At 41.0% G+C, this 25,250-nt stretch overlaps 1 long non-coding RNA gene across 1 annotated transcript; it reads left to right on the forward strand.

The window, feature by feature from the left end:
* The first annotated feature begins 940 nt into the window (after nucleotides 1-940).
* LOC135330289 (uncharacterized) lies at nucleotides 941-3,431 on the forward strand. The gene is made up of 3 exons (XR_010392213.1): nucleotides 941-1,035; nucleotides 1,722-1,801; nucleotides 3,308-3,431. It is a non-coding gene; the product is annotated as an uncharacterized LOC135330289 (long non-coding RNA).
* Nucleotides 3,432-25,250: the final 21,819 nt, after the last annotated feature.

The following is a 25,250-nucleotide window of genomic DNA, read 5'->3' on the forward strand; positions in this document are numbered from 1 at the left end:
CTGTTGGGGAAAATTTTACTTTAAATTAACATGAAAAAGGAATACCTTGAGTATATCCATTTTTTCCTCACTGTCAGATTTCTGTCATATTTCTTTTGTTACTCTGCTTTCTTAAAATTTCTTTTTTACTTTTGAAAAATTGTGAACTGCCAGAACTGTAATTTCTTTCCTGCTTCCCGATAGATATCTTTGCCAGAGGCTGAAAAGTCAGCAAATGGCACAGGCAAGAATGGGGAGAAAATCTTAGTTCCCACAGCTGATCTTAAGTGATCTCCTATGGACAGCTTAAAAAAGAGAGACTTGTACTAAAAATAAGAAGTCAACAACTCATTCCATTGCCCAATACTCAAGTAGTTTTAAAATATTTAAATTTTTGCTTTTAACTTAAAAAAAAAAAAAAAAAAAAAAAAGTGTTGTTCATTGCACAGCAAAGCCTAGGGAAGAAGAACAACATTTGAAATAAAAGGACTGTAGATGAAGAACTTCAGCCAGCTTAAGTTTTTTCTTCTTGTCCACAAGTTGGGCACCTAGATACTGCACCTGCTGAACTGCTGGTAAGATCAAATTCACTTACCTGAGAAATGAAGGTGCATGAAGCAGGCCAGGCTGGTTGCTGTGAGGTTGTTCAGGTGTTAGTTGTAGTCACCTCCAACCCCAGCTGGTGGCAATCCATCTGTGCCATCAGACTGGGTGGTGGTTACAGTCACTCCTGCTTCAAGCGGCCAAAGTAGTCTGCTGTGAATCTGGCCATAGCACTGGACCTTGCCACAGAGAGAGGCTTCTCAAATATGACCAATTTGGATAGTTTTGATTAAGGACCAGCACATGCATATGTGCATGTAGCAGTAGCTGGCAGACAGCTTTCTTGGGAGGTGGAGGGTGGGTGGGAGGAAGGGACTGTGACCTTCCCCCTTTCTGCTGCCCTGCAGGACCAGGCAACGTGGATCATGCTCTCGTTGTTCCTCCCTTGTAGCTTGAGGCTGCGTTGTCCTATGGGCAGTGCACTAAGGAAGGAGTTTGCGACACTGAGGCAAGGTAACATCAGTCGTTCTACAGCAATAGAAGATGGGGAGGTTTGGGGATCTTGAGAGCTCCAATGGTTGTTGCTGGTCTTCAGTTGTGGACAGGATACTCTGTCCCATCTGGCACTTCCTAACCATAGCAGGTAATTTTTTCACTCTGGTTTTCAAAGCAGCTTTGGTTCTTGGTGTACTGTACAGAGGTATTGGAAAATGATGGATTTGACCTCATATAAATGCACAGTAAGAGTCCTCAGGCCAACAAATTTACACAGGTTAAGGACTACCTAGGCCAAGGCAGCAGTATCATCAGACTGCTGAAGTGTGACTGAGCTTAAGGTCTCCTGGAAGAGCTGCTAGGTGTCAAGTCCTAGTCCAGTGCATCAGCCACAAGGCTGTCCTCCTTCATTTCTAAAAATCTTTCTTAAAGTCCAACCAACGTTTTGGAGCCTGATTCTATATGCTGCAGTATGTAGGAGGAAGTCAATGCATGGAGCAGATTTCTGGATGAGTTCAGCAATAGGAGAAGTATGAGATTTAAACCATCAGAATTGGTTGTTGCATGATTCTTATGATTTAAACATGTCATAAAAAACGTGCTTTAAAAAAAGAGCTCCTAAAAGTGACAATGGGAAATTCATTCCCTTTCTCCATTCAGCTATACTTGTTTGTGTGTGTTAACTTCCATATGTCCACCTGCAGTTGACCCTATGGCTGTGCGTCGGGCACCCGTGGAAATGCTTTGTAACCCAGCACTGCAAGAGGTGTTGCCAGCTGAGCTTGTAAGTCATAAACTGTTTTTATTCTGTAAATTCTTAAAAAAGTATCTAACTTTCACTAACTTTGAGTAATCTGAAGTTCTTTTTTTCCTCTCTGCTACTGATTTTTGGTGAAACCAAGTCATCTCAGGAAAATAAGACACTTGCACTTCATTTTGCATTTTTATGGAATCCATTTCAATTTCTGGTAAAATAAATAAAAATAAAAAAAAATGAAATAGAAGGTGTGAAACTCTGACCCCAATGGTTAATACTGAGACCCTGTACTGCCTCTTGTGACTTTCAGAGAGGAAGAATAGATCTTATGCTAGTCTGCGTCTTTTTTTGTTGTTGTTTTTTTTTTTTAACTCTTTAGCAGTCTTGATTTTGGGGGCATGTTTTTGTTTTGCTTACTTCTTATTTTCCTTAGCAACAAGCGGTTTCTAGATACCTTGTTAATCTCTGGCTAAGTTGTATTTACTACCTTGTGTGCTATGGGTTGTATCCACTAGAATTGAGTTACAGTATACAACAGCTGGATAAATGAATCAGGAGCGCTGGCCAAGAATTCTTGCAGATGGAGATGATTTCATGGGACAAATCCCTCCCTGGAGTAGAATGACTTCACTGGAGTTATCTTACAGATTATCTGACCTGCAGTGCTGACACTGCAGCAAATATGCGTGCAAGTGCTGTGGCTTTCTGGAGCCAGAAGCTGCATCTCCATGGTTAGGTTTAATAACTATTTATCCTCCATGACACATGTCCAATCCCTGGGGACTCTTTGCCCCCCCCCCCCCTTTTTTTTCTCCCCCACGGTCTTGTGGCAGTGGGTTGGTTGGTTTGTCACTGGTGTCCCAAAGCTCTTGTGTGAGGTATACATTTTTTTCCTTACTCAGTTTTTTGTGCTGTTTGTAATTTCACAGGCTTCTAGTGTGTCAGATTCTCTCCTGAGCCCTTGTGCTTGTCTTTTGGCAAAGCAAACCTAAGTATGGTAAACCTGTAAATGATGCTACATAATGCACAATAAAATATTGCTCAGATCCTTTGGTATGCAATGAATATGCAGTTGGGTGCAGTATGCTGGACACTAATGGAGAGATTTTCCAAGTTTTGGGTCTGGCATATTCTTAGCAAAACATGTAGTCCTAAAGATTTCAACAGATAGAGTTTCAAGCATACCCTGAGGTACGTTGCTTTGGTAGCTAATTATCCTAAAAATGTATGCCTTATTTTCCATTCGAGTGTGCTGAGTTTCAGCTTGCAGGCATTGGGTCATATTAAAATTTTGTCCGTTAGATTAAAACACACTGTGCTGTAAGTGGTGTCTGCTTGCATAGACTCTTCTAGCCATTGATCGAGGGACCTCTTATCCCTCTTTTTGATGAGCAAAAGTGCTTGAGCGTCATTGCGGGTACGTCTGCCTTTGGTGCACCGTGTGGACACGTGCCTGAGGGGGTGCTGCTGTGGGCGCTGTGCAGCGGGAGGGCTTGGTGGTTACTGTCCCTCCCCTTGTCACCCTTCCCGCAGGGCAGGTGCTGCGCCTGGGACCCGCAACAGCAGAAAACGTGCGCTTCACCCAGCATAGCTTCCCCTCGGAGAGGAGTTCAGCTACAACGCCAGGCTGAAGGAACTGCTGAAGCACAGGCACGTGTTCCCCTCGCTGTCTCTCCAGCACTGTGTCTATTGACAACACAACTCGGCAGTACCGGGCCATGAGCAAACTGGTGGAAGCTGGCTCTGTTTTGAGCTGGGGGTTTGACAAGAGAACTCCAGAGGTCCCTCCCATTTTGAAATTATCCTGTGGTGCTGCTGCACTACTAGATAATAGATCTACAAGAAAAAAAAGAACTTGAAGAAAGCAACTGGTACTCTAACAAGTTTTTTTAATGGAAAAATGAATTTTGTACAGATTTGGTTTTGCATTTTGTGTTTTCATTCCTTACTAATGCAATTACCTCATTTTAATCCAGGTCTGTTCTGTTGCACTTGTTCCTGAATGGAAAGCTTTCCCAGAGACTTCTCAAAAAGACAGCAAAGGTATGGTTGTGTTTGCCAGCCATCTGAATGGGAACAAATATGTTGATCTAAATTTGTTCAGCTTTACTCAAGACCAATGAACCCACTTTGTATTTCTTCAGTTGGCGTTGTATGAATGGATGAGCATTAAGCTTGTTTTCGAGGTAGAAGAAAATTCATGCAGAGAACTAAAATGGCATATTTTTACATTGCAATATATGTGAATGTGAACTAGGAAGAACTTCCCTTGCTTTTAGCAAGCAGGATAAATCCCTCTTACTTGAATTTTATTTTATATGCTTCCACTTGCTCTGTACCTCAAGGCATCCGTGAGCCATCCTGAAGTATCAAATGATAAAGAAATAAAACAAAAGAGCAGCCCCACATTTGTTCTCTCAGTATTGCCATGCAGGTGTTGGAACGAGTCTTCTCTGTTCCTCACAGAACATCCCTTTCTTATTCCACAAACAGCATCTTTGCTGTGGCATTGTCTGTTATTTTCATAATTCATAATTATCTTGGTTCTTAAAAATTTAGACATACATTTAAAAGCATGATCCAATCTTTCCTGATTGCCACCACATTGTGTTCGAAGTAATTACCATTCATTTGGCTTTTGAGGCTGTTGAATGAATTTTCCACATGAGATTCCTTAATTTGTACATATTTTATTGCTATAAAATAGGTATTGGCAAGCTGCCTAAACTGTAGTGAGGGCCTTTAATTCCTATCCCTATGTGATGAAACAAATTAAGTGCAAACAGGGATGCAGAAGATAGACTATTTAAAATGTATTTTGCTAGCATTTCTAAATTGTCCTTACACAGGTGCAAATGCACAGGTAAAATGAAGGTAGCCTAGTTCTGCGCTAAGGAGCCAAAAATGGTTAGTTTTCGTACAAGAAAGATAATGTTCCTATATAATATAAAAACTCTATTTCTATCCTTGAGCTATTATCCCCAAGAGAAAATGTACTCTGCTTGAAGAGGTTATTAGTGCCTTTGTGCTGGCTTCCTGCATACTAAGGAAAACCTTCCAGAATATTAATCTTTCTCCTCCTCCTGCACACCTATTCTCTGATGGCTGAGCAAGACTGGCCTGCTAGCTGGGTTTTTAGAGGTACTTTTTCGAATATTCTGAATATAGTTTGTCCCACCAAACTGGAGGTGTCTGACTGTTGTAAGATAGCAGCTATTAGTGGAGGTGAAATGGCAAGGAAACACCCAGTATTGGGTATGGGGCTCAGGTCTCCCCCCGTTAAGTTGGCACTATATCCTTTGGGTACCTACAGATAAGTTTCCGTACATAAGAATGTTGTAAATAGAGAGCAAATTATAAAACTGTTCTTAAAGCATGCCGGGTTTTATAGCTGTGTTTTACTAAACAATGTTGTATTTGTTGTTCATTTGCGTTAAAGAACTGCAGGGAAGTTGATGCATTTCCCCAATTCCCTGTCAGAGCACTTCAGGTATGGCCTCTAAGAAAAAAAAACCAACAAAAAATCAAAATAACAATTCTTGATATGTTCCCTTGTATAGACATAATTGGTACACAATTCTGCCCAGCCTAAACTAACAAAGCCGTCCCTAGTGATCTAGCATTTCATGTTTATCGTAATCACAAGGTTCTCATAAATTAAACAGCAGGAGCATAGAGGCTTTGGATCTGACTAATGAGCACTTGTTGACAATCAGCTATTCTTTGTGAAATCAAGCCTTGCTTCATGCTTCTAATGGGAAAGTACAGTAGCTCCAGAAATGCAGAGCTTGCTAAGAAACATGGCTAATTGTATGTATCTGAAGCAAAAGGCTTACAAATCAAGAGACGTGCTAGACACACCAGGGCTTCCAGTTAGGGATAATTTTTAGTGAGTGGTGTAAACACCAAGTGTGACTGGTGGCTATGTTGGGTTGCGTGGTCAGAAGGTAGGCTCTAAACAGGTTGGCTTATTCTGTTTCAGACAGACCTGCTGCTCTGAGGTCTCACTGATGTCAATATAATATAGGGTTTGAATTTGAGGACCGGATTTGCAACTTTGAATTTAAGGAATACTTCAAAACCAGCAATGTGCCTGACACTGGATTTCATAGGGAACAGCACATCCTCCCCTTCCAGCAGCTTCCAGTCAAACTGAATGAAGCCTGTTGGGGTTGTGTGCTATTTGTACCTTACATTTGAGTAAATGACAATAAAATTTCACACAAAATAATGATTTCATGAGGTTTCCTCCCTCCCCCCTTGCATCCATTCAGGATAAACCAGCTGTCAAAGGCACTTTTTTCTTAATAGTACTAAAGCTGTCTTTACCTGCTCAAAACACTCATGTCCTGGCGTTCTCATTTGCAGTGTTCAGCATCTCTGCTGGCCTGGGAGGAAGATCATGGAAGCATGTGGCGTGCTCCAGGCCTCAGTGCTGAATTAGTCTTGCTGTATATGAAGACATATGAACTAGAGCACAGTGCTTCATGGGTGGTTGTGCAGAGGTGCCTGGGAGATGCAATTTCTTTCCGGGCTGATGTTTCAGTGCTAGCCGTTTCAGTATCAGTTCCAAGAAGCCTGCAGTTTCTCTGCCGGCGAAGAGTAGCCTTGATGGCAGCAGATATTGGCACCTTGAAAATAACAGGATGTAAAATGGCCTGTGTCTCAGGTGGGATTTTGCCTTTGTTTCTCAGTTACAGCCAGGCTGTAACTGAGCCTGGCTCAGTTACTGGATTTGCAAGCTGACCTTGCGTTCTCGGTTCCAGCTCCAGAGCACGCTTGGCAGCGGCTGGTTCATGTGTTGTTGCACTGTGCTGTTGTATGCATGGCCCTTGTTTTACCTGCAGATCAGAATAAGTCAAAAGGCTTGGTCACGCAGTGTAGAAGAAAATACACTATCGGATTGTTAAGGTAATCGTTATACTCTTACGACCTTCTTTTTTCTGTGATCTCTTCCTCTGGGAATATTCATAGCTCCTTTGATGACTCTTCACTAAGAAAGAGAATCCCAAAGAGGACGAATGCTCTGTTTTATTATGGCAATACATAACTTAATTTTGAGGCAGATCACAGATTTCTGTCTGACATTTCTACCTTTCAACTGTTGCAAGTTTTTCAGCAAACAGTGAAAGAATTGGAAAAAGACAGAGCCACCATGTTAAATGTTAATACGCTTTTCTTCTCCCTCTGGAGGTAGGCCTCGATAAAACGAGTAACAGTTTTAAATCTTGTTTCAATACGTTTTTATGTGAAAATATATGAAGTGTAGTCTGAAAGGACAAAAGAAAATTCTCATTTGTCCTTTAGGCAAAGCTTTTTAAAGTGTTCATACATAAAATATTATAGAGAATACCAGTGGCATTTCAACTAGAGACAAAAGAAAACAAGGGTAAAAATCTCCTGGATTATTCTGAAAGCAGAAGTTTTTTTTCCTAGGTTCTTTGTGAAGAGCTTGTAAAGTGGTGCAGGATACACTGAACGGCTGAATGCAAACTTAGTTGAAGAGAGAATTCAGCGAGGGTAATGCTAGCTGTGGGTGGTGCGTCTATCCGTGGTAATAGCTGGTCTGTCACCTGGTTTGCTGATGGCCTTTGTCTTCTGAAAACAGACGAACATACAAATTTAATAATCAGCTGAGCTTCCACATTAACCTTAAACTCATAGGAACATTCTCTGCAATTTGGCTTCACCACATAAAAGCAAACAGTGGTCCTGGACTCAAGTCATAGTGCACTGAAATCTGAATGTAACAACCTTCAGTCCTTTGGCTTGGAAAAATATTTCTTATGTTTCTCAAAGCAGCAACGCTCTATCAGAGGGGGGCTGTGGTTAAGAAAACAGCATGGGTAAACTTTGGAATATGTGTTTTAGAGAAAGAAAAATATCGTTTGGGTGTCAGGTGCTTCCTGCCTCTGGGGATATGGTTTTGCTGTATGCTGGAGCACCTCTTGCTGTTTCATAGCTGCTCTCTAGATTTGGTCAGTTATGAAACTGTGGAATGCAAAAGTGAGTAATTCTTTGATTTGTGCCTTTTTCTGGGGGGAAGAGGAAGGACCACTTGTGTCTCACCCTGTCTTGGTAAAGGGGGCTGCCTTTTTAGCTCTCACGATTTCTAACCTAGCTGCAGCTGTCATGCTTTGGGTTGGCTGGAGCCTGCAGCAGAAGCTGAGAGGAAAGTTCAGATAGGTTGATTGTACCAGAGAATCTCAAAAAATATTATTATCTGTTTATCTTATACCTTGCTTCCCTCGATAGACCCAGCTGCGTGAGCAACTGAGGCCCTGAAGTTGCCAATACCATTGGCTCATGCCTGTGAGCAAAGAGGGGGAAGATACTGGAATCCTTTCAGGTAACGCAAGACATCTTGGTTTTGAATCCCCTGTCTGTCCTCTCTGCCCAGATCAGCATAGCCCCTTCTGCGGTAAAGCTATCCCCAGTTTGGAGCAATGCTGGCTAGCAGCGTGATGAGGTCTTGTGTGCACGGTCTTTGACACTAATGGGAGCACAATGTGTTTGTAGTGAGGCTTGTTTTATCTGAGAAGCCAATATAATGACATTGTGGGCATTAGAGGGATTTGCCAGAACACCTGTAGCTATCGAGGCAGCCTAGAAAACCTGCTTGGCTGAAGGTGAGACCTCACTCAGCAGTGCAGGCCACAGTTTACTGACAGGCTGGATGAGGTAATGAACTGCCAGATCAAGCAAAACCGCCTTTCAGGTCCCCTCTGACTTTGCATTCCTACATGGGTAACACCATATATGCCCAGTTTCCATATGTATATTTTATTTTGAACAATTTTTATCCTCCTGTTATTGACATATCATAATTTCTGTAGCAGTAGCTGTTTATTTTGATTTTTTTATTATTTGCAATACAAACTGACCTTTTACTACATAACCACTTGAAGAAGAGATGTCCTGCTCGCATAAGCAATGCCTCAAGAGAAGGGCAGCCCTGCATAATTTCCTATCCTTTCACAGAAAGCATTCATATTGGAAAACTGGGGAATATTACTTTCTGGCCCTGCACACTCTCCTGAGTAGAAAGGTCCTGAAACACAATTTATTGTAAAACACACAGTGGTTACAGAGCTAGCACAGTCAATGATATTCCTTTTATTACCACTCAGATGAGAACACAAAATGACATTGGAAAGCAGTGAACTCACCAGAAGGGCAGAGAAAGCCATTAAATTCAACACGCATCATATTTCATAATCAGAATCCTGCAGTCAGAGCTGACACCACTGAATGAGTTTGTTGCAGTCATGATAATATAAAACCCACTGCATCTGCTTCCCTTGGCACTTTTCTTTGTAGACCCTTGCAGTGTATGGGCAATTAATCATCAGTAGCCAGGGACACTGCAGACCAATGCACTTTGTATTGCATAAATTGAAAATGCATCACTATTAGAGAGAAAACTGCCTTCTGTACATCTCTATTTAGATAAGCAGTTTCCTAAAGGGCTGCCATGCTATTATGGCTAACCACTTAATTGGAGTTCTTTCCACAACCTAGTAATTGGGGTTGGGGGGGGGGAGTAATGCAATCTTTTATATAAAAAGTATGAGAACAACGAAGGGAAAATGTTGCTTTCCTTACCTAGGAAGCCTGACAAGGCTCAAGCTGGAGCTGAGAAAATGCAGTCAAATATACTGCATCATTTAACCTCACTAAATTGACTTCAGAAATAAGAAGGCTTGAGCGTACCTGTGAGGGGGGAGAAGGATGTTGTTTAACCTGTGTGTTAATGAATTTTCAATATTCAACAGATCACCAGAGAGGAGGTGTTGCCTTTCCTTCCATGCTGTTAGCTCTGCTCCCAGAAGAAGAGAGTAAGCTAAGGTTTAGGAGGGGGAAAAAAAAAGTTGCAGTGGCAACCTGAGAAAAGGCAATTGCAAATTCAGCACTCAAAAATTGATCTGTTTAAAGAGAACCCATTTTATTCTACCATCATTTGTCCAAGTTTTCATATGTAATGAGCAAAGATCAGTAACTAATGAAAGCAGAGGAAATTTGAAGTAATTTAACAATGAAAATATAGCTTTAAAACTGCATTTGTTTAACTCTAAATTACTGCATGGTATAATTATTTTCTCTTGAAGGACTGTGACAGCATTTGCAACTTCATAGATCTTCAGTTATAAGCTGCCCACACTTAATTCTAATTCTAATTACATCTACCATCCTCTGTTGGTCTTGCTTCCTAGTGTGTGCAACAGGTGATGTGTTTAAGCAGGACTTTTTCTGATAGCATGGTAATTATGTGAACTTGTGTGGAATCCCATGTTTTCTGATATTGGCTGACTCAGGTTGGTGAAAGTGCTTAGGTCAGGTGCAAATCAGAACCAAGTTTAAATGGGACCTAGGTTAAAATACACAGAGCTGGTTCCCAACTGTGATCATCATCTCCTCCCCCAGCATCCGGTTGCTTTGTAACTTGGAAGCATTTGAATTTCTGCTGTGTTTCTTCACTTGACTTCTTTGGCAAATGTTCTCCAGAAAGTTGTACTTCTGTCTAGGACCAAAAATATTTCGGTCTTGACTGATCTGAGCAGTTCAGGATCTCCTGTCACTCAGGTGCTACCTTGAAGTGATGTGTGCTGGGGAGATGTTTTCAGAGCAAGTCTTGTGGGGAGGTTATTACCTAGCCACAGGAGAAGAGGAGGCTAGGATATCACATGAGAAGGTGGCACTTTGATTATATTGATTAAAGGATGGAGAGGGAGGGTTAGGCTCTAGCTCATGTTCACAGGCTTTTGTTTGTATGTACATTAACAGTGAGACATAGGAGTGGTGCCCTGAGCCTGAATCTGGTTGGGCTGGCTGACTTGTCTGGCACAACTTGCTTCTCCATAAGGCCCTGGTTCTGATGAAGAGCTGAGAGGTTTATGAGTGGCCCCTCCATGCAGACAAGAAAGTGGGGGCATGGCAAAATCCTTCCCAGAAGTGTGACTCCTCACTTATTTGAGGAGAAGTTGGTACATGTCATTCTCATCTAAATCATATGCTGGAGAACATCATCTTTACAAGGGTCAGTTCCCTCCAGTGGAGAAAACATTAGAGACTGAACTTTGAAGAAATCTGAAATTAGATCTACTTGGTTAAAAAAAATAAAAACAACAGAAGTTGGTTAGTCGTCTTTATCCTGCTAAGTTTAACGAGAATTTCATTCTAGGTCAACTGGTGGGGAGTTAAAACCAACTCTAGTTGTCAGCTGTGTGGTAAAGCAGTCAGCTGATCTAAAAGAATACATTGCCAGCTTTAATTGGAGGTAACACGGAATGTGTTTTGTTTTTAAGTAATTGTGTGGTTTTCTGTGATGTAATCAGGGAAGGAGAACCAGGGCAGGAGTGGAAAGCAGTTTGAGTCTGGGACCACTGCCTGCTTTTGATGCCTCTATCTAGTACCTAAACAGTAATGAAACCTATAGCAAAAGGCAAAAATGGATTTGGGGAACTTCTAATGCTCTCTGCTATCTCCTACAAAGGACTTGGAAGCCTTGAGAGTTACCTTATACTGATTAAAAAATGGTAAATATGCAATAACAATATTTAGGTTAAGAAAAAGCCCTTTTGAAAGACAAGGAATACTATTTGCTCACAGTATTCCTGCTCCTTAATATTGATTTCTATAAAAGGAACTATTCAAAATTATTGAACATTTTTCTTTAAGGGAAAAAAAAGCAATGCATACACACACACTCAGACTTAAAAATATCTGTGTTTAAACTTTAGCTTTGAATACAGGTCGTTTTGCAAAAACTAACAACATCAAGACACCGAAATATCTTGTTGAAACACATAAATTATTATGCAGAGGTTTCCTAAATAATTTAACAGAGTAAACAAAAATTATGACTTTTTACCAAAAAAACACAACCTGCTAGCATTTTGTTCCTGTGATAACAGATGAGGGTTCTGTGTTTTATTCACACTGTACTGTCCTTGGTCAGAGCCATGTTGCAGATGCAGAGTGATGTCCAGAAAGCCTTGTCAAATGTTGAGGTTGGCGGCCTTTTTCAAGTTTCTACTATGAATTAAAGTAGCTGTACACTAATATTCTAGTCTTTACTAGGTAACTAATGCTTTACTTTATAACATAAAATATTCTGATATCAACCACAATCTGCTGATAGGCTTTTTGTGAATATTATTTTTAAAATGGCTTTGCTACATGGCCTTTGCTACATATAAAACTATATTTAATATCAATACAAGATCCTCCTTTGGCATTAGATGGAGAAGTTATTCATGAGAAGACAAATACCAGTCAAAAGGAAATGCTTCTGAAGGATAGGAAGTTTTCGTTCTTCATGTACATAATTACTTTTCTCATCAGTATTGGTAATGGGAGATTAGGAATCGCACTGTCAATCTATCATAAGACTTTGCAACAAGTGCAGTAAGTTACTGCAGCAAAGTCAGGTTTTACGTTTATTTGGTCCTTGGGGTGATATTGGAATTAAGACTAGAAGTAAATGAGGCCTCACTGATTTAGTGTACAGTGCCTCACATGTGTTAACCAGTTAGTGTGATTTATGTGTTTCCTTCCTCACACACACCCTCCATAAAAGAAAATCTAATCAAGATTAAAGTTATGCTGTTTTTATTGCTTTGATTCTGATGAATTATTTCATTTTTTTATTATACATGAAAGAAAAGCCAAGCAAAACAAATTACCACAAAATATTTCAATTAAAGCTATATTTAACCCATAATGCTATGCTATATGTTTTATACCTTGTTTTGCATGCTATTAGCAACACCTCAAACTGAGAAACTGATTGCAGTAACTACTACCTACACATGCAGACCAAGAGCCCATACCGTTAATGGGTAGGAAGAAAGAATAACCCCCACTTCTATATAGTTTGGGAACACAGAAAAATGAACCAAGGAGTCTGTGCCAGAGCCAAGAAGAGAAATTAGCTTCCCTCACTCACTCTACGTTGTAAAGAAACTCATGCCCAACCAGCAGGACTAAGTAGTAGTTTTCTAGGCTGATAACCTCCCACAGCATCCTTCAAGGTGAGCTACACCAGGGAGAAGTACCCATTGCCCGTGGTGCTGGGGAGAAGGAAGAGAAGGGACAGCAGATAGAGCAATTGTCTTTCTGAGGATAATTCACCACAAGTTCAGCAAACTTTCCTTTCCTTGCTTTTCCATTTTTGTATTATTTTAACTCACCTTTTCTTTTTCTCCAGTGTGCAGAATAATAGTAAGCAGGTCCATCTGCCTTTGGAGAGCAGGAATGGGAAGTGCCTTGGCCTCACCCCGCAGCGAGTGGCTGCAGCTGCGTGCCAAGGGGGAAGAGCAGTCTGACTGGATGGACATCTGGGTCAACCATTGCTGCTCCAGGGACCGAGAAGGAGGAGAGGAACCCTGTCCCCAAGGTGCAACCGATTTACACTGCACGGGGAATGGTACACTTTGTGTAACACCATTTATCTGCCCAAGGCTGTGTTAAAGTGACAAGCAGTGTGGCCCTGTACGTGGTGAAGCTGAACATGGATTTCACTTTGCTCTCTGTATTGGAGTAAATTGAAGACGAATGAATTCAGAGTGCCACTGCCCTCCCGAAGAGGGGCAAGTTCAGCCTGAGCCTTGTCTGCTCAGCGGAGAGGGAGAGCAGCAGGGGAAAAGTGTGCCATTAGTACTCTGCGAGACACACGGGTACTAGCCTGGTATTTTAGGCACTTAAGAGATGTCAGTGTGAACTGCACAGCAAAATTGTCACTGCAGATCTGTCTGGTAGTAGTTTGTTTGCAGGCTTATGGTCTGGGAATCCCTCCTTCCAGTGCCGCTGGTCCTTCTGATCTAGTGCCGTCCCCTGACAAAGGGATGCGAAGCTGATTGCCTTTCAGACTTCGGCTGTGCATCCCACTGGCTTCACGAAGGCAGATGGGAATAACAGCTAGCTTGATTTGGCAGTAGCCGGGTATTTTCACTATGGGGAAAACAGCTTTAAAATCATCTAGTTATTTTGGTGGAACAATGTGTTCAAGATTGATTACTTGCTTCTGGAAGCTGCTGCAGCTGCAAGTGTAGCTGTTTAAAGACTTACAGGTGCATTAATAGGATGCAGCAAGTCAGGGTCATCCATGTAAATCATTGCCTGCTGTTGACAAGAAATTTAACAGTTTAGGCTAGTTAGGAGAACATGCACAATGCTGAAATCTTAATGGTGCTTTTCCCTATTATTTGATACAACTAGTAAAAAAAAAAAAAAAACCCCAAACAATAATAATTTCTCACCACAGGCTTTAATTATTTTAAGAAGTCAAAAGAAATGTCTCAACATGTCTTAGATTTAACATTTTGAGAAAGCTTTAGTTGATCAAAACCAGATTCCTCCTTCTGTGTGTACACAAATTATTGATTTTTGTTCATTTAATACTTTTAACTAGCTATATTTGGAAAATCACTATCACAAGCTTCCTAGCAGGAGGACTGGGGATCAGAGGACATACTGCAGTTATGAAATGACAGAGGTGGGTACTGCAAGTTAAGGAAGATGCCTGCAGTGGGAGAAGAGAAGGCAGAGTCTTCTGCTCGTCTGCCTGTTGATATGACTCACTCCCTGCTTTGCTCTAGGGCAGTTTCCATACAGCAAACGAATTAGTTCATGTTCGTACTCCTTTCTAGAGTAAGCCCGAGCTAATCCCAGAGGAAAGCATAAAACTATTTTTAAGGTTAGTTTGTTATTAACTCTGCCCCAGACGATACGGATATATCCAACACTAATTTGGCTTTTCCACGCAGGAGAGGTGTTTGATGATATACCAGGGTAGTGATGTGCACTCAGATGTCACCACATGCTATCAGGCATGTGCTTTCTGCATCATGCTGTAAAAACATTACTCTGATAAGCACCCTTATTTTGACTATTTTGAACCAAAAAAAACTGGAAAGTGATGTTTCAAGGCCAGAAGGTCTCAGAGAGCACCCAGATCAAATACTGTGGGCTGTGGATGTGGCCAGCCTTTTCAAACTAGTGTTGGTTCTGGGAAATTGGGATGCGAGGTCCATTTTTTTCCCCTGGTGCAGCTGATAAATGCAGTATGCACCTTAGGATACCCAGGAGCTAGATTCAAATTTCCAAGCACACCTCATCTTAAATGGACTTCCCGCTTGTATGCTTTCTTACTAAACAAGAAGTGCTTTAAGAGAGGTTTATAAACCTCTTTTAAAGAGTTGCATGGTCTGAATTATGGAGAAAGTCAGACCCGTCCTTTCTGGTTTTATAATCTACAGTATTTCCTAGATTTTCATTTAATGAAGTGTTTATCTGTCATCTTTCAGTTTACCGCTTCATCCAGGCATTAGCCACAGCCAGCTCATGACAGATGTAAAACTAGTTCTCTTCAGCGCTAAGGAAAAGTATCTTGAAATCTATATTTAATGAAAGAAAAGTCTCCTTCAGCCAAAGGTGGAAATATTTGGCAAATTACCGTACTGAAAGTCTTCCACGGTATGTCAGTCAGCTTCAGTAAGTTCTCATTAAGCAAGCAATTTACTGTAAGGTAAGTGATTTGAAAGATTTACAGTGTCAGCACTGGCTACGGAATCAGTCAGTTCTCAGGTGTAAGGTTAGCCGGGAAGCTTTTGCATAAACCAGCAGACCCCACTATCACTAAAGAGAGCTGTAGTCATTAGGGCTGGATGAAAATTAGCAAATTATGGAGGGATAGGGGGTAGAAATCCTACCTCATTTTGTTTGAAAGCAAAAGGATTTTTGAAAAGTTTCCATAAAAGCAGAAAGTATGGAGGAAAGAGATTCTTTAGAAACATTTTTAAAACTTAAAATTTAAAGTGGTCAGCCACAAGCCAGTAAATTTCTGGCCTTGTTGATGAAATGTTAAAAGCGATGATTAAAAATGGTCCCTAAGTGCATGAGTGTTTCTTTTTTAGATTTAGCTATCGGTGCCTCTCGGTGCAGAATGTAAACTGGCACTTTTTAGTGTCACTTGAAAACAAAAATTCTTTTAAAGCGTTTATATATGTATGGTGCCAGTTGTCAGAAGTGAGCAATTCAGAGAGGAGGCTGCAGGAAGGAGGTATTCCAGCTCCTGGAGTTCTGGGATGTGCTTATTAGAGGTTTCAGTGATGAGTCTCCAGCCCTGGAGATTTTATGCAATTATATTGGGTTCAACAGTGCAGAAGTTTACGTTACCATATAGACTAATCCACAAGCTCTGAGTAAAATGTTGGCCGTAGTTTAATATGTAACTTTTGTTTCCATGCAGTTGCCAAATGATTTCTTTGGCCAAACTGAAAAACAGTCTCTTAAGAAATAGCTACCCTGACTGGTGGCAATTTGGTTTTGTACCAAGATAGCAAAACAGCTTCTGTTGCCTCTGTCACTGTACAAATTTGAATAAGAATTTTTTATTCCTGAGTATGGGTGGCTTTGCCACTTGTCTGTTTCTAGAGAGACAACATAGTCAAAATTTATAAAGTGCCAAAATCTGTTCACACTGAAGTCTAAGGGTTGAATAGTTAGCTGTAAATAAAAAGAATAATTCAAGTGGTAAGGCAGAAGTTAGATCCCAAAATTCTGTGATTTTGGGGGTGGATCAGGCATGAAAATTAGACCTAGATTTGAATTTCTGCCATGAGAGCTCTTATTTAGATAATAAAAGTGCGAGCAAGCATGTGTACTTTGAAGCTGTGTGATTTTTTTTTTAAAGCATGTTAGCCATAATAAACTAATTTAATCTGAAATTGTCTATCTTAATAAGCAGTAGCCTGAAAGCATACCTAATCCAAAAAGTGTTTTCTATCAGCTAATATACACATTACTAAATGTTTTAGGCTTAAAGCATCAATGAAGCCACTGAATGTGCAGAGACACCCACAACCCTACTTTATGAAAACTTACCTTAGAGGTCTTTATGGCTACTGAAGGGGAATTGAGAAATTACAGGGGCCTGCAGGTTTGTCTGGAAAGGAAATTTTGTCAACAAAGAAACTGGAAATTATGACGGTGGATTTGGATTATGACAATTTTGCTTCCTTTATGAAAGGCATTAGGAAAAGAGCACTTGATACTGAAAATATAGTGACTCCTCTGAAATGTTAACTTCAGGAACTCTAGGAGACATTCAGCCCTCCATAAAAGCAAATGTTTCATAACTGAAAAGTGATTCAGCTACAGAAAGGTACAAGATTAACTTAATGCTCTGAAACAGGGCAAAGCATGAATCAATAAATTAAGGACAGTGCACTAACGTCTTATAAAACCAGCACAGATAGTGTAAAAGCTGGCCTTCGTGAGGAAAGCTGACTGCAAGGAGCGATCTGAGACAGGATGCAAAGCAAGGACCCAATGCTTCATTTTATGGTAGTCTCTGAATGCTGGTTCATTTTTAACCATTTCTCTCTTAAACAGCCACGGAGGTTGTCGAGGCCATTGGAACTGTAGCAATCAAATACGTTTGCTTTTATTCAAGATTTTTGCTTTCTCTAAGTTACTTAAAACCAACAGCACTATTTCTTTTGGGTTAGTAATTTATAACTAGTAGACAGTTTCATGCCTTTTCTGGCAAAGTTGCACACCTGAAACACATGATACATACAGATGAGCACTTATCTGTATATTCATTAAGTCTAATGTATCTGAACTTGGGCACATAAATCATTCTAAGTTACCGAACATTATGGTTTCTTTTTAGTACTTCCCGTTCTGATGCTCGTTCAGGTTTTATGCCAGCTAAGGAAGCTGCAGCAGGCACACAGCAAACGTGACGGGACGAGACAGGCAATGTGAATAAAAGTACTGTTTTATTTGAAATGTGGGTTGTGATCGAGTACAATCCCTTTTACCAGCAATACCCTTCATACCTCCTTCCCTCCCACCCCCAAGATAATAATGCTGAGAGTTAGATTTTGAATTTTAACAAGCTGCGGTTTTGCAAATAAAAGTGAAACGGTATTCTGATTTGAGTTAGATTTATAATGTTAAAAAAAATTGCCATCTTGTTTGGCTTCTCTTGTAGAAGTTTCAAACATTGTTCTCCCAAAAGACCGAATGCATAGTGTGTGTTTGCAAAGCAAAACCAACAGAATTATGATAGCAATTTTTACTGCTGCAGCTTCTGAAATCATTGTACAGAATAACAGAAGTCTCATGTTAAACGGGAAGAGGGGGAGGAAAAGGTCAAGACTTTCCACAAAACAACTTTGTATATAAAGCATGATCCACAAAGCAGAACAAAGAATATTTTTGGGTGTAACCACAGATCAGTGTTTTCTATGAACTGTTTATAGCAATTCCAAGGTAACCTAAATAAACTCCTTAGAAAACATGCTAGCTTTTGAGCAACAAAATATTGTGTTTTCCTAACGCTGTTGTTTACACTGTTTTGTCTGGGGCTTTGTCCACTAATTCTCTGCCGGATTTTTCTTGGGCTCTTTAAAGATCCCTCTTTAAAGTTACATGGATCTTAAAGTCGTAGTGAAACAACGATTTCATATCACAGTTGAATATTTCGATTAAACTATGGAGTAGTCATTTGCATTAATTGTAGCCTATTAGTTGCAAATGACAACATTTTATTTTGTTGTACTTAAAGATTTTATTAGTAACAGACGCTTTTAGTTAGTTTTTGTTGCCCCAAGAGCTTTGGAGGAACTGATTTTCTGTCAGAAAAGATTGGAATCAATTGCATTCCTCCCTTCCAGATAGTGCTAAAACATTTATTTAAAGGTTTATATGCTCACCCTGCCTTATCTGTATTCCAAGTCACTTGTCCAATGAAATAAAATTCATTCATGCCTTCCTTCACTGTGTTATTGACAAAGTGTAAGCTTTATGTGACTGGAAGCCAGAATTCTGTCTTTTGGGAATACCTCTCTCTAAACTTGTCTGAAAGAATTATTTTATTGCATTTTTCATGCCAGTTCAAGTATGTTTGAATGGTAAATCCTAGGAGCTGGGCTGTCTGTGACCATATCAGCCTTTTGAATTAGCAGCAGGCACAGCATGATAGAAATATTAGATTCTAAGGAAGCAGTCTGTGTGCTACATAATTTTTTTTTATTAAGTAGGGGTTTTTTTTTGCACATAATAAACTGCGTGTCACTTGGATCTACAAATCAAAAACTAGGTCAAGTCAGTTTTCTAAATGCTTGGCATTATGCTGATGGAAAAGTTTACCATTGCTGTGTGTTTCCTTAGCCTGTTCTCCATGAAAGAGCAGTGTCTGGAGAGCAAGTGCTGAAGACTATTTATGCTGTGTTTCATTTGGGGAAAATTACAGCTTCAGCAGCTGCTTTGTGCATCCATGCAGCAAGGGCTGCAGGAGCGATGCTGAACCGTCTGCTGGGGACAGAACACGAAGTGGATGTTACGATCCAAGTGCGCTCTCATCCAAAAGGCAGAGTAGGTCATCACTGAATTAAATACTTAACAAAACAAAACAACCTGGCCTTGCAACCGCAATACTGATTAAAGAGTCCAGAAGCACGAGATGTGTGTGACCTAACTGTCATTTCTCTTCACTTCTGCATTAGGATAACTCTTGTAAGGCCAAGGAGAGGTAGAGGTAAGAGGAGAATTTAACAGCGCTGTGCTGATCTGAGACTAGCAAGTGGGAGGAGAAAGTAATAAGGTTACCTTCTCCTTTTGTCACTCAGCACACTCACGGAGCTGACCCTGGAGAGAACATTGTGCATAGAGGCACCAGGGTATTGCAGCATATAATTCCACTACCTCAACCACAAACTTATTAAAAAAAAAAAAACCCAATTCTCCCAAACCCCTGCCTCTTTGTTTCATTTCCTTCCCAGGCAGGACTTCAGTTTAAATTAGACATCCTTTGGGGACTTTGCAATGAATAAAACTATTTGAGTTTTTAGAGTTTTCTTAAGCTTTCTTCAGAGAAACTATCCAGGTGTTTAGCAATGTGCATGGGCTGAAAAGCTGGATGCATCTGTCTGAGTTCTCAAAACTGAGAGCTGAGAGAAGGGGCTGGAGAGAGGAATTAAAATTTATCACTTTCTTGCACAGAAGCTGCTAAAGCTCTAACGATGCCATTGAGATGAGCGTGCTCGTGGGAGCCGAGCGGAGGAGGTTACCTGAGCAGCTCTCGGAGACAGGACGGGCTCCGGAGCTGCAGATAATGGGAGCTCTCAGGGATGCAGGTGATGCCAGCAGAGCAGGTTTGTTTTATTTTTGTACAGTAGTGTTGTTTTAGGAACTTGTTATGTTTCCTAGGCTTGCCAATTAGGAACACATCAGTCTAACGCTAGCTCATTTGAGGACATTAAAAGACAAATTGGCTTTGAATAGATCTTACTTGCTTATAGCTATTACTCCTCAGTGATGCTCTTCTACGCATCTCTATGGACCAGTCTCTCTTTCTGTTGCTGTTTGTTTCATTTCTGATCATATTTTCTTAACAGGCCTGTCATAATCCGTACCGAGACTTGGAACAGGGGAGTGCTGTTCTGGGGGGAAAGAGGAGAGAGATTAACCTGAACAGAAGTGCAGTGCCATCTATCTTCAAGTTCCTACAAACAGGTACTAGATTATTCAGGGACGTGACTTGGGTAGTTGTGTTTTTTTTTCTTTTTATTAAAGCAATGTACAAAGAAAATCATTAAGGGACTTGGAAGATTTGGGCATAAGGATAAATGCATATTTCTATGCTAACTCTTTCTTACTGTGCTAGTGAGATCAGGCTGTGATGTTTAACTTACAGCTTGTGTTCATCCTGTTGTAGTGTGACTCTTTCCACAGCTTAGCTCCTTGTGGCTGGTTGCTTCTGAAGAGAGGTCCTTGCTGTCATGGCTAGTGACCAGAAAGAATATGCTCTTGTATCTGGTAGTAGAGCCTTCTATTTTGGGGCAACAATCCTTTTTCATTTGGCATCACAGCGAAGAGAAACCTGATGGTCTGCTTGGGGGATGAAAGAGCAGGGGACTCTGCCAGTGAGGATGGGGAGCAGCCATTTCTCCTTCAAGGTAAGCTGTTGAGGCCAGGTGCACTTAGCCTGGAGAAGTCTCATGTTCCCTAATTGGATTTATCAGCGCTCCTCCAGGAGAGATCAAAGGCTCAGCACCTGCCTCACATCCTCCTCAGTGACAAGGATTAGGCTCACTATGTCAAAGAGGAGCAACAGCTCTGCATGCTTTCAGAAAAGTAGTGCTGAAGGCAGCCCTGGCAGAGATAGCTGTAAACTGTGCAGTGATTCACATGTTTTTGTTCTTGGGTCATAAATAAAGTTGGGCAGAAACCTTCTGTTTCTGTACTGTCAGATGAAATAACAATAAATGATTGCAGGGGATCATAGTCCCACGCAGACTGGGTAGCCTATGCCAAGTTATGCTGAACAACTCAACTTCCAGGCTCTGATTCTGGAAATTCAAGGAACCTTTTCAAATATTACGTTTGTTAGAGATTAGTCAGTCTGCTACAGTCCTGAATCATTTGGGGCTTAAGGCAGTGAAACACCAGCCACAGCACAGTGTAAAGCCTTTTATTTGTTTAACCCTACTTCAAAATCAAGCCGCTGCTGTAACAGAGAAAGCAGACCTAAGGTAGGCATTTGAGGACACTTTACCTTGTTCTCCTTCTTTCAGAAAAAGCCCCTACATTTAGAAACCCTGTTATTTAGTCATAGAGGCTGTCTGCGTGCGGGGAGAATGGATCCTAACTCTACGTTAAAGCTCAGGGCTCTCTTTATTTTTCAGCATGCCTTTGGAGGCTATGTGCTCTCCTTTAGCCATGCCATTTCTATAATGCGTCCCCATGGGAATTTGCCCCCTTGAAATATAAGCTGGGGAGCCCATTCATGTCCAACTCCTTTCACTGGATATCTTTCTGGTTAAGCTTTCCAGAGTTCACGAATACAAATGCAGGAGCCAGGCTCGGTAGGCCCAGTTGGGAATGACTCTCCTGCTCAAACACACTCACGCCCACCAAAGTCGTGTTCCCAAAACATGATTAGCGATGTCTGCACAAGTCTTTTGTCAGTTCTCACACTTCCCCGTTCATCCCGGAGCTCACCCTGACCTCTGGAGAGAGCTCTAACACAAATACTTTGCTAACAAGCTGACCTCTCAATAAGCAACCTTTTTTGAAGCATCCATAAAGCACCTAATGTGGTCCTGCTCTATCGCTGGGAGACCTTGGTCTAGCTCCAGCACAAGTGATTAACCTTAATAGCCATAAAATACATTTCTTACAGCATGAGGGAGAGGAAACGTTCTGTCCAGTCCTCTCCTTTGGAGCAGACAACTGAGAGAACCTGCTACTGCCAAAGAGCGCGGTGGTGTCAGCGTTAGTAATGTTAACAGGCCTCCCCCTCCCCTTCACTAACGCACGCGGACTGTGCACAGCATCGCACAAGGTTAAGCGTTGTACCCTGCTTGCCTGGAGGCAGTTGTTGGCTCAGCGGACGGGATCGGTCGAAGGCAGGAACCGTAACCTCAGTGGGAGAACGGGAGCTCCTAACAAATGCCGTGAACTCCTTCCGGCAATCCAGACAGGCCCCAGGAGCTAGGTTTTGCGTGACCTAGATTGCCCTCTGTTGTTACACATTCGTTTCTGCGGCACTATTTCACCGGCAAAAAAAAAAGAAATTCAAATATGACTAATCGAAGACAAAATGCTGCTTTCAGCTGCCAGTTGGCAGCTTTTGCCCTTGTGGTGGGTAGGTGGTTAAAGAAGTAGAAAGCAAATATTTGGATTCTGAAAACCCTCTTACTGCACCTTTTTTTTTGTGTTTATGTTTAAATAAGCTGCCAGCTGAATAGATGATTAATCCTAGAGAGATGGATACATATGAATGTAAAAAGGTCATTTTTGCTTTCAAGCCACCTTGCTAAGGCTGAGCTGATATTCTGTCTACTGGCAAAACTGATTTTCCATGTTTACATGAAAAGAGTCAAACATCTTGAGATGGGGTAAGCTCCTGGTAGTTGTTTTTTAGGGGGAGATTTTTACTTGATGTTTTTACTTGATGTTTTTACTCGAGGAGGGGGGGGAGGTAAGCAAACTCTGTAGAGAACTCCCAAATGTCTCTATAACCAGATTAAATACATGACCATTCTCATCCTAAAGTGTCTGTGCCAAATTTTATCATGCCTAAGAATCTGCTCACAATAAAGGGAGAAATATATGAAATAGGTACAAACAGGTCCTGAATCAGATGTTTTCTGTATGCAATGAGAGCATCATTACACATAGCTCCTGACACTCGTCACTCTGGTCCTCAATGCAGCTGAGATCACTCCTTTCTTATGGAGAGCAGTCAAACAGATTCCCACTTTCCCTTTTGGCCAGAAATAGGCTATTCTGAAGTGTGGGGTTTTTTTTGTTTGGTTTTTTTAAGCAGGTATTTTCTGAGATTCTGAATGCTGATCTGCACTGGGCTGTGTGAAGCCAAAACTTTTTAGGGCTAGCTACTGTTCTTAATCCTTACATATTTAAAGCCATGTAGAGAAGAATGAAGTTGCTGTAAAGTGATAGCATGTCAAACCTGGGAATATGGTATGCTCTGTTTTACTTATTTAAAAAAAAAAAAAGCGCTATGCTAGGCAGGAAGCAAGGATATCAGAAACTTCCCTCATCCCCCAATTTTGGATCTAGTTCTGAATTTTAAAAGCTTTCAAGTAACAAGTATTGATGCAGTCGACCCTGCACATAGCCTTTCTTACTGTCAAGGCACTGGAGCATGCATAAGGCAGGCCTCTGACTAGCAATCATTACTAATTCTACAGAACAGAGATATTTCTATGCAGCAAGTAGTGAACAAGAGACAGTCACCTTTCTTAGGGTCTGAACAATCTATGGAGCAGTTTGCTTAGAACAAACTTCGGCTCGCTCATCTTGGAAAGGTGAAATTGAGCAGGAATCTATGTAGTCCAAGGGAAGGAGGCTGGGAGAGAGATCTACACCAAATAGGAAGCCAGCAAGAGGATTCCTTGTAAGCCCTTGGAGACTCCAAAATGCTTTGTTTGACCCTGCTTTACCCTGTAATTTAGAGAGCTGTATGAAATAATAAGTAACAGGAGAAAATGAACGCTCTGAACTTTTCAAATGTCAACAGACTTGATCAGAGACTCAGGCTGATTGCTGTGAGGATGAAGGAATTGGTCGGAGACACTCAGTTGAATAACCAGACTAGTGGGAGTCCTCACAAACGTTAAGGGAGGGAGACCTCTTCCCCCAGTGTTCCGACTAGGATGGCCAGGGCCGGATTTGTGTGGCCTCACATAGCCTCTTCAATAAAAGTGGTCTTGTTTCTTAGAGAAGGAGGCACTCACCAGTCCCAACCCTTTTAAGGTTAATGAATTTAGTTCAGAGCCTGGTTTTCAGATGTGCTCACTGGAGAAAATGCTTACTACTATGAGTAGTGAAGCAGATGGGAAAATAACTCTATCAAGTTTACCCAGAAATCTGTGGTTAGACTTCCCCTTGCCTTGTCTTGGTTTAACTCGTCGTAATGTACGCCTTTCACAAAGGAACAAGGATTGGTGCGGTGGGTTTTCCTAGTAACAGACTACATAGATGGTTCACAAATGTCAGAAAACATGTAAAACCAAGTCGAGCCTTCTGTTAGCTGTTCCCTAGCTAACAATTTGTCTTCAAATTCTCTTTTAGAGCAGGGAAACCCACATTGTGACCGTAGCCTCACTTCTGCGAGCATCCCCCTTGTATGTAAGGTAGACTATGCAGTAAGATAAAGCAGCTCTTCTCATTCGAGCAAAGTCTCAGCTATACTAATGCTGGACACATTTGAAGGGCAAAGATTGAAAGTGATAAAAACAAACTCCCACGACACAGACATCATCTTCAGGATCCAGGAAGGAATCAGCTGCCCCAACATTTCCATACACAGACTTCCAAAGCGTTAGATCTATGCAAAAATATCCTTGATGGGAAAAGCAACAGCCCCAGGGTTTTTTGTTGTTGTTTCCATATGATTAGAGAGATATAACTTCTTGGTAGGCATGACCCTCTCTGCTTCAAATATTTTGTAATGGATTTTATTGAGCCAAAACCTTTCTTTTTTAATTACAGAGATTAAATTGTTTTCTCATTATAGTCCTTTTAGTATTAATTGTTGCTTTGTTTTCTGATGCTTTCGGTGTGTTTGTTTTCAGCTAGAAGAAAAGGCACTTGGGAAGTCTGCTAAACCCAGGTAAATTTAATAACATACAAGAGATGACAAATTTTGGCATTTAAAGTGTTGGCTTATTAGCTTGACTTCAGAAAGATGAGTTGGTATGTCAAGAAGAGACAGGGAGAATTTGTTTCACCTATGAGACTGAAGACCAGAGGAAAAAGGAAACACTTTCCCTGGTCATTTGGAACAAAGTCCAGCCTCCCCCCGCTATATAGCACAAAGGCTATGAATTAAAGCTTCTTTTTAATATAAAAGGCTGCTGATCTTAATAGAGAAGACAACTACTCAACAAGAAAATCCATTTTTAGGAGCAAGACATTCTAAAAACAGACTCAG

Source organism: Dromaius novaehollandiae, chromosome 19 (genome assembly GCF_036370855.1).
Source record: "Dromaius novaehollandiae isolate bDroNov1 chromosome 19, bDroNov1.hap1, whole genome shotgun sequence".
In the NCBI taxonomy this organism is placed as follows: Eukaryota; Metazoa; Chordata; class Aves; order Casuariiformes; family Dromaiidae; genus Dromaius; species Dromaius novaehollandiae.